This window comes from Thalassophryne amazonica, chromosome 1 (genome assembly GCF_902500255.1).
Source record: "Thalassophryne amazonica chromosome 1, fThaAma1.1, whole genome shotgun sequence".
Lineage (NCBI taxonomy): Eukaryota > Metazoa > Chordata > Actinopteri > Batrachoidiformes > Batrachoididae > Thalassophryne > Thalassophryne amazonica.
The window spans coordinates 68496054-68509725 of record NC_047103.1 but is presented as its reverse complement, the minus strand read 5'-3'; the positions used below and the strand labels follow the sequence as shown (position 1 = coordinate 68509725).

Sequence of the window (13672 nt, the reverse complement as noted above, 5' to 3'; positions counted from 1 at the left end):
TTGTCCTCTACACTGTTAATTAATTTTAACCAATTTAATTTAAAGGTTTTGGTGTTATTAGTTAGTCAAGTTATTTCATTTAAGTTTTTCAAGCTTCTTTAGTTTGCCTCCATTCCACTCAGTAATGTTCATGCAAAATATTACCTTAATTTTCTCTCGCTCTCTCTCTCTCTCTCACACACACACACACACACACACACACACACACACACCACACACACACTCTCTCTCACTCTCACACGCTCTTCTCTCTCTCTCGCTCTCTCTCTCTCACACACACACGAACACTCTCTCTCTCTCTCTCACTGTCACAGATCTCTCTCTCTCTCTCTCACACACACACACACACACACACACAAACACTCTCTCTCTCTCTCTCTCTCTCTCTCTCTCTGAAGGTGGTGTGAACATTGTAGTATGTACATAATGTTCTTTTGTCAATTGAAGAATTTTTCCATATTTTGAAAGAGTGTAAATTTGGTGATATTTTCTATTTATAAAGGGGTGTCATTGTGAACCCCAGGATCTGTTTGTCTGAAGATAATGGCAGTGCAGTACAGTTTGGTGTACTATGTGTGTAATTGGTGTCAAATGGTGAAATGTTCTTTGCTCAAGAACTTGAGTGTTGTATTTGATACTGTTCCTTTCCAAAGTAGAAATGGGGCCTAATATAGCTGTAAATGGTTAACTTATCTGTAAAACTGCTGATTTTGAGAAGGACATGAAATGATTATTGTGGAATTGTAATAATTTTCCGACTCTTCACTTGAATGACTGTACTGGACAAGGCAAGGGAATCTATTGGCACAGCAGCCCCACCAAGACTGTTTTTCACCAGCCGCCACTGATTTCTTGATTAATTTTATTTAAAGTTGAGGGGTGCTGATAATTCTAACTTGGAGTGTGATTGTAATTGACCTTAGTGCTGCACAAAATCAAAGACGGGATGAAATAAAAAATGCAAATACAAATAATCATGAATGAACAATAGATTTAACACTAAAATCATCACAAAGCAAAGTAGAAAAGTTACAGAGTAAAAGATAATTAAAGGAGATAACAATAACATCCCTACAAACAAAGTAAGACTCAATAAAAGATTTAAAAAAAACATAAATGAGAAAATAAAGATAACTTAAAGAAGTTCTTCAGATGTGAAACGCGTCTGTTGTGTAACATTCTCTTTGTTCACTCAGAAGATTTCTGCTGTAAATGTGAACATCTCATGAACAAAAAATTGTTCATTTGTAAATCTGTTTTAAAAGTGCTGAAAATAACTATTTTCCCAAAATATGTCAGCTATCTGATTTTCCATCTATAACGGCAACAAAATGATTTTTTCTCCCCATAACCATCTATACAGGTGTTTTCAGCAGTCTGGAAGGTTTTCAAAAATTCAGTTAAGAATTCATATCCTCTAATTGCAGTTGTTTGACTTTTCTTGAAAATAAGCTATCATAGGAGGTGGTCTTCTTTTCTTCTCAGCCTTTTAATCTCAACAGCACATTTGCTGATACAGATGCTGTAAATTTGCCTGCACTTAAAAGTCTCACAGTGCTTTTATACTCAAGTTTAACAGCGTATATGTGCAGACAAGCAGCATTATTTTTGTACTGCCTGCGTGTTTTAGTGTGCATCGGGAGGATTGTCCCCCCCCCCCATTTGCTGCTGCTGACTTCACTTCCCATCTTGATATACAAGTACTGCCCCCAGCTTTCATGTGTTTACAGGCATTTTGTAGATGTGTTTGTGTTATTTTATGTTGAGGCATTATTTTCTGAATATATTGCAGAGAAATTCAGCATAGCCATAATATGCATGCAGATGCATAGTTAAAGACAGTAACCATCAAGAGAAGTTCTGCCTTAAATAATGCACCAGCGGTTTACTTATTTAAGGGCCCCTTCACACATAGTGCGAATACGTACAACTCAGGGCGACTCACGGCGGTAGAGCTCATATGAGTGCACCACAAAATAATGCCCCAACGAACAGGCGTGCACGAAGCCGGTGCGATGGTTCATGCATGCGAGGGTGTCTTTCGAGCAGGAATACAGTGCAAGCAGGTTCCATGGGACGAGGTGCACCACATCGCACGGCTGATGTGAAGGAAAATAAAATAAAAACCAGCTGTATAATTAGTGAATATCACTGGGTTGATATAAATAATACATAAAAGGGTACGCAATACAGAACCCTGTGGTTAAATAATCCTGGTTAAATTAAAAAAATAAATGCCACTCAGGATTTGAACCCACATGCACAGTGCTACAATCACTGTCTTGTAACAGGAGCGCGAAATGGCTAAAATCAACAAGCAGATAAACATATTTTTTAAAAATAGAACAAAGCACTGTGATAACTGACCAAACAGCGTTTGGTACAGCGTATTTCTGCTGATACGTGACTGAAAGTGGCATATTTGTCATACTGTTGGGTTGTCCTGGTCCTGTGGTGCACCGCTCACAGTCCTCATGGCCTAACACGCGTGTCCTGTCAGACGTGATATTCAATCAGCTGCTGTGTGTCCAAATGTACTGACGGGGTGTCTGGACTGACAGGGTGTCCGGACTGATGGGGTATCCGTCAAAACACAGGATGTGTGCTGCAACTTCACAGTCGTGGGGCACTTAAACAAATTTCACTGCCAGCTCGACAGTGATTGTCTGCTGACTGTTAATAGTGTGAATGGCCGCACATCTTCTTAGTGCCAAATGAGCGGTGTTAGATGTTCGTGTGTGTCACCTGGAATTTGGCCGACACCTGCAGTGAAAGGGATCGATGGGCTCGCACGGCGCACACTGTTTTTCAGCCGCTGGTGTGCGCAAATAGTTGTAGCAACAGGTGTACAAGGCAGCTACGATTTTACACATTTTGCACACGATTCCTACTTCATGTGCACTTTATGGACAAATTGACCAATTTCACATTAAGTGTGAAGGGGCCCTAATTCATTGTCAAAGAAATATTCCTTGAGCCTACAGCCAATTTTGACTTAACTGGCACCACCTAAGTTGACATAACAACACTTACCCCTATACCATAGCCTACATAAACATGTGTGATGACCATTCCAGAGTGGCATCTACAGAGAGGTAGGGTCAATAAAATACTGATAATATGTTAATTTAAATATGCATCAATCATGTAGAACAGTAGACCACATTATTTGTCTAATCATAAGGATATTGAAAATATATCATTTGGACTGGCTATGGGCAAAAATTAATTGACCACTACCTGGCTATAAATGCCACTCCTGAAAGGTTATTTTACATTTTTGTGTAATCCACAGAGGCAACTTGTTCATAATGGCGATTTGGGTGAAGCACTGCCAAACAGGAAAAAAAGGGTTTTTTTTTTGTTTGTTTTTTTTTTCTTGTCTGAGTCTGTCCCTGTTACGGTGGTTATCAGTGTTCCAGACCGTTTGATCTGCCCCTGAATGTCATTGTCCAGTCAGGTGGTGCCCATTCTGGTGCGATTTCAGTCAGGTTGAAAATTGCTCTACTACATCTCTTCCAGACTCTCATGTAAAATCAATACTTTTCACACAACGGTGCTTTCAATGCTGTCTTATGTTTTCTGGGTGTGTACAGTACGTTACGTGATTACATCATACGCAACTGTGAAAAGTACAGGCTGTGGCATTCATCAGTGCTGCACTCAAAACCATTGAGAATCTCAGACTCTGAGCCTAATAACTGGATTTACCGATGAGACGGGCAGTATTTTTCACTCTGCTGGATGTTTCTGCTAGTGCGTTTGTTATGCTTAGAGGTCCGGACGGGACCGGACCGGTACTTGGTGATGGATTTACACGCTGGGAGCAAGGAACAGAACAGGCTGTGAACGAAAGAGATTTATTTACAATAAACTTATGAACAATGCAGTCCTGGTTAGATGACCTTCTGAGTCAAGACAGGGCCCGCTTGTAGCGGTGGAAATCTGGATGCTGCAGAACACATATGGACAGACTTGAGAGTCTGAGAAGAAACTGGAATCCTGGGGCCAGGTGGGCACACAGAGCCAAGGATGGAACTAGGAGAATGGAGGAGTGGAGAGATGAGTGACTGCACTCATAACACTGAAGCCTTTAACAACCGACTGTTCACAGAAGGCCCCAAAACACGAATGTTCATAATTCTGGGAATACTGTTCACAGCTTAGGAAATAAGGTTTGCTGTTCAGGAATCATTCACAGTTCATGAGTTATCTTCAGAGGTCAAGTGCTGCACATCTTGTGACGCAGTTCCATTTAAGCAGAACTTGACTTTAGAAACAACTTGGAAAGTTCTTAGTAGTTCAGTATCAGAGTTCATACAGTTCTTGGAAACCAGTTATTGGAAATAATTCTTGGCACTAGTTCTTGGAACAGTTCTTGGAGACAGTTCTTAGACATGCACAGTCACAGACAGGAATGCATGAGAGCGGAATCCCACAGAACATGAAGGAACTTAACTGAAGCAGGGCAGAGCTACGCGCTCTGAGCTGCGAACCAGAGAGTTCCAAAGTGACGTTGTTGTGTAGGTAGCTGTGGAGCCAGGAGTTGGTGCAGCATGGAAGCTGCACAAGATAGTGTCTGGGAACACCAGGAAAAACAACACGCTCTAATACGGGAATTAGAGTTGACCAGGTTGTTCACAAAGTGGTGATCCTTCCCCATCTTTTGCTTTGTGAACGGTTGACACTTTTGGGATGCTCCTTTTATACCCAATCATGAGTGTCCGCAGTTCCCAAACGCTTATTGAGAGTTGTTAGAAGTAAAGGTGATGTAATACAGTTGTAAACATACCACTGTCCCAGCTTTTTTGAAACATGTTGCAGGCATCCATTTCAAAATGAGGAAATGTTTGCAGTTTATCAGTTTGAACATTAAATATCTTGTCTTTGTGGTGTATTCAATTGAATATACGTTGAAGAGGATTTGCAAAAACATTGTATTCTGTTTAATTTACATTTAACACAACGTCCCAACTTCACTGGCTTTAGGGTTGGAAATGGTGAGGTGCTGGGCTGCCATCCATGCCTGCCTGCTGTTGTTGCTGCCCAGGTGGTTGTCGATCCTCCTCCTGAAATCCTCCTGGCCTTCTGATGCCTCTCTTCAGGCGGTGTTGTAGAGAGCACCATCACCAGCTTGAAGGCAGAGTTTTTCTCCATCAGCAGCTGCGTCACATCCCTGGTCATCCAGGATTTCTGATTTTGGGTAGACCCAGATCTGTTTCTCCACTGTGACTGTATCTACACAGTCCTTAATGTAACACAGTGCAGTGTCTGTAAATAGATCCAGGTCCTCATCCTCAAAGATGTCCCAGTCAGTGTTGCTGAAGCTTTTGAAGCTGTCCTGCAGCTGCTGAGAAGCACATCTGACCATGTCTGGCCAGCTCCAATGATACACAGTTTAAACAACAGCACCAGATCAGAATTATTTAATTTTTTAATAGCGGCAAGGAAATCACCGATCAGCACAGCCACAGTGCACGGGTAGTTTATGTGTTTAACAGCCTTGTTAATGTTTCTTCCTGCTTAACAAGACATAGAGATAAAGAACATATTAAATACTTTTCACTTCCTAAGATAAATGTCATTGTGCTATCTCAATGTGGAATTTGTTCATTTACCAACACATTTGGTTTTAACTGTTGTTAATTAACAGCTTCACGGAGCTCCGCCAGGCTTAAAACAGTTTTAAAATGTTTGATTCATGATGCTTTTCATCCAGATTTTAATGTACAATGGACAGACTTAAAAATTAAATGGTCTTAGAGCCAATGAGGTAATTATTAAAAGGATCATATTCTGCAAAATCACCTTTTACGTGACATCTCCAAAGTTCCACAATGATGTGTAATTTTTGTTTGTTTGTTTGTTTTTTGTATGTAAGACTAAAATTAAACAACAGTTTTAAGTTTCAGATTTTGAACTGCGCGCCACTAAAAACAGGAACTTCATGGTAAGTCCCAAAATCAGAGAAGGAGGAGGAAGTGATATTAGCGCCAGATCCATTATCTTAATAGTCCTATTAATTTATGGATTAATTTATGGATTTTTACAGGCTACTGACAGCCCCGTTTCCACGAGTACTTTGGGTCTGTGCTGCACGGTGTTTTCTGTGTCAGAATGGTTAATTCTCGCCGGCAGAATCCTTTTGATTGGCAGGTGGAACACTTATATTGACAAGCGTGCACACACAGTGTCTGAGGCTTATCCAATCCAGATGGAGGCAAACTGAGTATTTTCACATTATTTTATTGTTTTGTGGCTCATGGGATGATTCCGTCGTATGCAGACTGAGAAGTTATGAGCAGAAGAGAGACTGGGAGTCTTTTAACTTGCAGCACAATGCAGCCCGTGGTGGAATAAGAGGATCCATTCGCAGTGGAGACTCAATCCATCAGCCACAGAAGCAATGAACGGATTACACCTGTAGCTGACCATGCCGCTCCCGGATCGGTATAGCAGAGACTCGACCCATCATGGACTTTTCTTCAGCCAAGACAATGAATTAAATTATTTTCAGACCTTTTCATCAGACTAAAGATGATCTCACTGAAACAGACAGGTAAGACTATATTATTTACTCCTTGTTTGAATGGTTTTAATATTTAATAATAACCTGTTATGCTACTAATGTACAGCATACGGTATTCAAGAAGGAAATAATATTTAAAATAAAGCTGATATTTTCAGCCCCTCGTGATGTTTTTCAGATTTGAAATGTATGTACCTGTTTCTCAGAAAAAAATCATACATAAAAAATCCACACGTCCTAATCACTTTTTTTTTCTGATGTCACAGATAGTAAAACATTTTTTTTTTTTTTTTTATCAGTTGATTACGACCAATGAGCTGGCAAATAAAAAAAGTTTATCATCTCCACCCGCGTGCCAAAATCACCTGCTTTATTTATTTATTTATTTTATAATCACCATGCTCTGTTCTGAACTCTGCCAATATTGTCGCTGTTGTCAGACTGAAGGTTTTCCTCCAAGGTTCCTTTGCCGTCACTGTCATCTAAATAAGGCTCAAAACCATAAGGCTGTGTCCCCACAGCTTCTTCAGAAACACCTTCAGACTGGACTTAAAAAAAGTTCCACACTAGAAAAAAAAATGTCCCAAAAGAGCTCAACCCCTGTTGTGTTTACAATTGATTTGGGCTTGAATAAGCAGGTCCTGTTCTCATAATAACGTAGCAACAATATGACCGTGGCTGAGGGCTGAAATAGTGCGCAGGCTTCAGACAGATGTTTGTTTGTCCTTCACCTGTGCACTTATTATCGACTTTTATTGTTCAGGATTTTTTTTTAAATATCAACATTTCATCATTTTTAGCGATTATTTGTACACATTTTTGGTGTCACCTACACTTTAACATATGTAATATAAATAATTTTACCTGAGAATATTACACACACACACACCACACACACACATCTATACAGTGCTTTTCCATCTGACAATCACTAAGGGCCCTTGGGTAAGGTCCTTAATTCCCAGTTGCTCCCAATGTGAAATAGAAAGTTTATCGTGGGGCCACTTCACTTTAACGTTTTGCGTGTGAAAGTCCTTGGATGTAACTTTCTTCCATAGCTTTCCACCTGTAATTTATGTAGGTCAAGGGGAAATCTTTCTGTTGTATGCTGCCAATTAGTGGAGGAATTGCTGTATGTGTTAATCAGCTAACAACAATATTGATACAATTGTCTTGCTTAATGTATTTACTGTATGGGTTACCTTAGTCATTATCAGGAAAATGACCCCTCCTGCAGAAATTTTCAGGACCTGCCACTGGTAAGCCATGGTACACAGGCAGTGGATTGTAATAAAATCACTCCCCAAACCATTCAGCGATAGTGCCAGGGGGAGCTGAGTGATCCAGGTGTTATGTGTCATGTTAAGCCTTAAAAAAAGCCTTTCAATGGCCACTAGTGGGGAAATATAGTGAGTCTCAGTCAACAAGTGAGCAAGAAAGTACATACCATGCCCCATTCTGACAAATCCTTGGATTTTGCATTTGGAAGAACATCACTGTTATGTAACTTTCAACAAATCTAGATTGGCATGAAATTTATTTTCTTAATTATTTAGTGTGTTATTTGTCTGTACTAGGTATGGTAGTTTTCATTAACATCAGTGTTTTAGTGAAACTTTACTAAAGGTAAAGGTAAGTCCCTTCGGCTGCTCCCTTGTTTGCACTCGGGGTCGCCACAGCAAATCCAAGGTGGATCTGCATGTTGAATTGGCACAGGTTTTCCGCCGGATGCCCTTCCTGACGCAACTCCACATTACATGGAGAAATGTGGCAGGGGTGGAATTTGAAACCAAGCGCACTAACTACTTGGCCACTAGTGTGACAAAAAAAAAAAACTCATCAAGGTCTAGAATGAAATTTATGAGTTTTTTCACTTGCAGATTAGCCTTATCTCACAATATTAAAGTGGAAAAAATCATATTCACTCCAAAAGGTTTATGGTTTCTTCCTTGACCCATAACCCCACATTTCATCAAGTTTCAAGAAAATTGTTTGAGTAGCTTTTGCATAATTCCTGTCTGATAGATATTTTGTGAAGTTCTGGGAGTTGTACTCTTGGTACGCTTCTTGTTTTGTGCTGCTTTTCTTCCTCCCTCTAGCTGGCTATGGCTGGAGCCATGTGGTTGCATGGGTGAACAGGCATCGAGACAGTTTTCTCAGCGGTGTGAACTTTAAACATGTTTGAAAAAAACATACAGTAAACTGCTGATAATATAGCATTAAAATATGCAATATGCCATGCTTTAACACAAAAACACTCCAACCTCAAGGATTTTTTGTTCTTTCTAACTTGAACAGAAAAGTCACCCACTCCATCTGGGTAACATTACAAAGACAGCGCACATCAGTGCATTTCCAGCAGTCATACTAAAAAGTTACCTATCTTTTAAAAAAAATACTACAGAAGATGGGTTTCAATACTTCCATTCATCTCAAAGACCATGTGAAACAAATGCACTTTAGGTGCATGCACAGTAGTCACTGAACAATTTTCACACAAAGCAGGTGAATGCAACTGGTGTGATTTAAACTGTCAAAGCAGTCACTACACATCCAACATTATTTCTCTTGAGCCAGCTCATTTGCATGGCCACTCTATGCACACTCCGTCCAAAAGGAAATGACACTCTGGTTGATTTTAAGTTATGCCCACAACATGCCCATGACGAATGAAGCAGATAAAGCCATCTCCTTGGCACTCATTGTCCAACTTTGCACTCAGTTTGCATGACCATTTAATTGCAAAAAGGACCAGGACATTCAGCGCGGTACATGCCATGCGCTTCAGACTGTCAACGTAGGACCTTAGGGGTGAAAATGCTATTAGTAAAGGGCCATAGAGCTCTGAATTGATTACATAAAATCTGCTTGACAACTGCTTCTATGATTCTACACTAATGGTTACAAAGGAAAAAAGTAAATGCAATTACGATGTCCTCCTTGCAGTCTATCACTACAGCAAGGGGAAACCCACTGCACGCACACACACATGCGCACACACACACACACACACACAGACACACACACGGGTATTTCAGAAAATGACATTTTATTCATCTGAACTAAAATGTTTCAAGCATTTTTAATTATTATTATTTAAATTTTAATCATTACAAACCTGACATTTTTTTTTCCTTTCTTTGTCTTGCTAATGAGAAAAGTTAACGGAGTTATGTTTTTAAAATGCTTATAAGTAGTTGTATTTGGATCTAGCATGAAGCATACCTTTTGCAATTTAAAAAAAAATCTGATTCTCAGAGGCCATCTACTCCTCTGCACCGCTTTTCTCCATCTTCCTCAGGAAGCTCAGCTTTACAGTGAAATGAACTGCCATGGTTAATTCTAAAACTGATCCCTCTCCTTCTGTCTCTTCACAGGGTGGGGGAGAGAATGAGTAAAGCTCAGAAACTGGGGAGGTGGTGGTTGTGGTGGGGGGGGGCATGGATCGAGAGGGGAAAATGAGAGAGACAGAACCACCACAGAAGCTGTGTTAGTTGTGACAGAGAGTGATGCTCGCGTCCTCTTCTCCTATCACAACCATCTCTTTTTTATTCATCACTTTTTAGATCCTGTTCATCTCCCATCAGTCTACCCCTCAACAGTCACATTGTCGCACGATGCGTCATCTTCCCTGAGTCAACGCCGTCAGCGATTGATGATTCATTGATCTCGTTATCACATCCGACCACTTGATAGGCATAGTAAAAAGAAATTAAATCTTAATTAAATTTTCATCTTTGACAAATTTGTCTCTGCAGAGTTGCCATATGCTCATCAGATTTGGGGGCAGGAAATATTCCTGTGGAAGGAAACTTGAAGGATTGGTGGCGACTGGGCTTGAAAATTACCAAACAGCAAAAGGTGCATTTTTCTGTCAGACTTGTGCATTTTACTTCAATTCAGAGGGGACAGTCATGCATTCCTATAGATTTTCCACACTGTTATTACATTATGGATTTTTCCCCTCCAAGACAAAGTATAATAATACACTTTATACTAAAACTCTTTTTCATCACTTGCAGGGCAACGGGAGCGTATGCCCTTGTGTAGATGTGGGTGTGAAAGCTTCAGGGAGTTTGTGTGTGGAGATCAAGATGAACACCTGTGTGTGTGTGTGTGCGCGCACACGCCTCCGTTTTTAATAATGTGCTGTCAATCTGGGCTCTGGGAATGGCCATTTCACTAACCCTCCCCAAGTCTCATAACGCGCATCCTCTGGGAGGCAGAATAAGTCATCAGCTGGTGGCTCGCAGACCTCGAGCACTCAAATGCAGAAATCACAGAGGATCCAATAAGGAAGCAGGGAGGAGTAAAAGTCAGGCTTTCAAATTAAAGCCAATGTATTATAGCTCTGCCGTTTCAGTTGATGTATGCCAGGCAAAACAGCCGTTATGGGCACTGTGTTCACGACATATTCCAAGAGCGGGATAAAAGCATGTTGCTGCAAATGTGTTTGGAGGCAGTTAATTCATGTTTTTATACTTGTATTTGTTTTTCTGGCTGTTGGCAAGATTACTTGAAAAACTATGAACCATTTTTTTAATGATACATGTTACAAATATTGTTTATTTTGGTGATGTTTGGATTTAAATATGGATTTAATTATAATGTTCTTCACGCTTTGGCATCAGATGGACTGATAATCAGTGGACCATTGTTTGTATATATATATAAAATATCAGATATTTTCAGTTCCTGACTTGCAGGAACTGAAAATATCTGATATTTTTTTAAATAAATCTTGTTTCCATGTTGAATACAGTAAGTGTACTGCACAATAGTAGTGTGATAAACATGCATACTGTTTGTGGGTGAGACAGATGGACACCAACATTGTTTATAAATGTAACTGTTAAATTCTTTCCAAAATTTTCTAACATTTAAATTCTTTCTAAACATTTCCCTTGTTGAAATTATTATTATTATTAGTAGTAGTAGTAGTAGTAGTATTACTGGTAGTAATAGAATGAAAAAAATGTCTTCAAAAGTAGACCTTTAATCTAGGTGTGTTGTGGGGAGCCACCTGTGACGTAGCTTCACGCTGTCCAATAGAAACGAGGCATCAGGGCAAAACACGGAAGACTACAGTGCAGAAAAGTGTCACAGAACTGTTAATTTATACACTTCAGTTTTCTGAAGAAAATCCTTGCAAATGTTTTTTTTTTTATTAATTTTTAATTTAATTTCTGATTGCTGTAAAAAAAAGTTTCTTATATTAGAACACTTGTAATTAAAATAGTAAAAAATAAAAATAAAAGATTCTTTAGAAACCTTTCTTCAGCTGCAAAACTAAAACCATAACTTACCTGTTGTTTCAGATGAGATTGTTGTCTCTTCTCCACGGTTCAGAATCAGACCACGGAGCTGTTTTATCAGATTTCATTTGTTGGTGTGATAACGTTTTGGATTTAAATGTGTCCAAAACTAAAGAAGTGATCACTGACTTCAGACGTAACAGGGATGTGGCCAAGGAGTGCATCATACCCAATGAAAAAGTGGAACTTGTCACATCATATAAGTATTTGGGGACTATTTTTGATGACAAGCTGAAGTTTGATGTGAACACAGACGCCATTGTGAAGCGAGGGCAGAGAATTTATCTTCTCCATAAACTGAATTATTTTTCTGTCAGGCCTGCAATCCTTTGTTGTTTTTATCAGTCTTTTTTTGTGTTCTTTTGTGTTTTTCATTTATCTGCTGGTTTCACAGCCTCTCAGTGAAAGACAGAAACAGCCTGAACAACATTGTTAAAATTTGTTCAAAGATTATTGGAGTGAAACAAAGAGACTTACACTGTTTTTGTAATCAACAGATCCTCAGAAAGGCGAAATCATCTTGTCCATGTCAGGTCATGTTCTTTTAGGAGAGTTTTCTCTGCTTCCTTTAGGACGCCGTTATGTGTCCCCAGTGTGTAGAACCAACCGGTTTTTAAAGTCATTTATACCTTCGGCAATTCGACTTTTAAATGCTCCGTAGGTCTGTCATGTTTTTATTTACTTATTTATTCTTGCTATTCATTTTAACTTCTTAAGTCTGTTTTATTTGTTTTTATTAGTTTTACTGTTGTTATATATTGTTGTTGTTTTGTTTTTTTTAAACAGACTGCTCAAATTAAATTGCCCCTTGTGGGATTAATAAAGTTGTTGATTGATTGATTGATTGATTGAGATGTTCTGTGGATTAACATTATAAGGAACCCCGGACATTTATTTATTAGACAAATAAAATAGCATGGAAATTAATGTGTACATTAAAAAAAGCTTGCAGCTCACTGACAGTGGGCGAAGTGGGCAGTAAACTAATGCTGACCTCTTCCTGCTCACAGGCTGGTTTTAATGCTGCAGTCAGCCCACAATACAAACATAATAGTAACGCACCGTGACTTGAAGAAGTAACTTTAATCTGATTGTTGATTTGGAAAGATTAACGCGTTAGATTACTCACTTCTGAAAAAAGCGGTCAGATTAGAATAACGCGTTCCTCAGGGCCCCTTCGCACATAACACGATTTAAGTCAACTAGCACACTAGCTAGGAGGAATTGCATGCCAATCGTGACAAATCTGAGCTGCCTCCAGCACCTCGTACACATGTTGCTACAGCTATTTGTGCACACCAGTGGCTGAAAGACAGAGTATGCCCTGTGAGAGCCCATTCGATCCCTCTCGCAGCAGGTGTCGGCCAAATTCCAGGTGACACACATGAACATGTAAAACTGCTCGCTTGGCACTTAGACTGTTAGCACGACAACAGTAAGCAGACAATCACTGTCGAGCTGGATGTGAAATTTGTGTAAGTGCCCCCATGAGTGTGGCTTTGCAACCAGACACACACGTGGCGTGCATGTGTATCACACGTGTGTGTCTGTGTGTTGCGCTCTGACCCCTCCCCCAAAAAACATGTGGCATATGTGTGGTTTGCGCCACATGTCTTGGAGGGGGGGGGGCACACTTGCATAAAATGCTGATATGTATGCTGCACAGACATGATCACATAGGGGCCGGACAGGTAGGTCTAAGCACACACAGCACAGCAAGTTTCTGTGTGTCCGTGTGTGGCATTAAGCTGTGGAATAGTTTGGTACCTCAGCTCAAGCAATGTCCAAATATCCATCAATTAAAAAAAAAAGATACAAAGAAATGGTT

The 13672-nt window shown here is 39.8% G+C and overlaps 1 protein-coding gene and 1 long non-coding RNA gene across 2 annotated transcripts in view; one reads left to right on the top strand and one right to left on the bottom strand.

Annotated features, from left to right (window-relative positions):
- The window catches only part of LOC117511575 (netrin-G1-like), a 280385-nt gene that overhangs the window by 102598 nt on the left and 164115 nt on the right, over window positions 1–13672 (top strand). The gene's annotated exons all lie outside the window — the stretch shown is intronic.
- Window positions 12020–13672, bottom strand: part of LOC117511605 — a 22574-nt gene continuing 20921 nt past the window's right edge. Inside the window, exon 3 of the long non-coding RNA XR_004560993.1 lies at window positions 12020–12030. This is a non-coding gene — a long non-coding RNA (uncharacterized LOC117511605). The remainder of the gene's footprint in view (window positions 12031–13672) is intronic.